This window comes from Suricata suricatta, chromosome 2 (assembly GCF_006229205.1).
Source record: "Suricata suricatta isolate VVHF042 chromosome 2, meerkat_22Aug2017_6uvM2_HiC, whole genome shotgun sequence".
In the NCBI taxonomy this organism is placed as follows: Eukaryota; Metazoa; Chordata; class Mammalia; order Carnivora; family Herpestidae; genus Suricata; species Suricata suricatta.
Genome location: NC_043701.1, coordinates 40,986,432 through 40,987,522, shown reverse-complemented (window position 1 = coordinate 40,987,522; position 1,091 = coordinate 40,986,432).

The window sequence follows — 1,091 nt, the reverse complement described above, 5'->3', positions numbered from 1 at the left end:
ATAATTTGAAATTGGAAGTTAATTCATTTAAAGAATAGTGAGTTGAAGAGTAAGATTCATTTTGCACTTATTTCAAAGGGCTGTTAGAAACACAATCCAAATGGAAAAGCATTTAGTTATATGAGCTTCACAATGACATTTTCCTCAAATCAGGTCTGCCTTCTGACGTGTGAGGGTGTCCAGGGCAAAAGTACATATTGAAGTTAACATCCATATACCTAAATACTTTAAAATTATAAACGAAGCTAACAAATTGTTTAAACATTTAAATCCTCTGGCCTTGACATCTTCATAACAACCTAAAAGATTAGGTTTGAATTTAGATTTCTCAAACTGTTCAGAATTCCATACCAGAAAATAGCAGGAGAGAGGAGGAGAGAAGGTATGTAGCCCCAACCCGTGGTCTACCCAACCCTGTGAGGATAGAGGTGGGGAAGAGCCATGGATGTTTTTTGGACATCCTCCATCCAGGCTACCCCAAATACCATCTGATAGAGGGCATCTAGGCAGTAGTACGCATGGTCCCTTGGCAATACAGACCCCTCATAACATGGGGAGTGGATGGCGAAAGGAAAGCAAGAATAGAGACCTCAAAAGTTTAGGGCCCAGGGTGAGGGACTACTTGCACATCCTGGTCTAAGGGTGAAACCGTTTCAGATATTTCTTAGTGACTAATCATCAGATAAGGAAATAACGAGGGTCCTCCAAAACATCACTTTAAAGTGGAGATTTTTTTATTATGGTGATATTGACAAATAGAAAAAATCAAAAGATGTAATGTTTTGTGCTTGAACATCATGCAACATTGGGATTTTCTTTTCTTTTCTTTTTAACATTCATTTATTTTTGAGAGACAGAGAAACAGGCTATGGGCAGGGGAGGGGGCAGAAAGAGAGGGAGACACAGAATCAGAAGCAGGTTCCAGCCTCTGAGCTGTCAGCACAGAACCCATCTCAGAGCTCAAACCCACAAATGGCAAGATCATGACTGAATCGAAGTCAGACACTCAACTGACAGAGCCACCCGGGAGCCACAACCCTGGGGTTTTCTGAAATCCAAAGCCATATATAACACAAAGTGGAGTTGGTTGA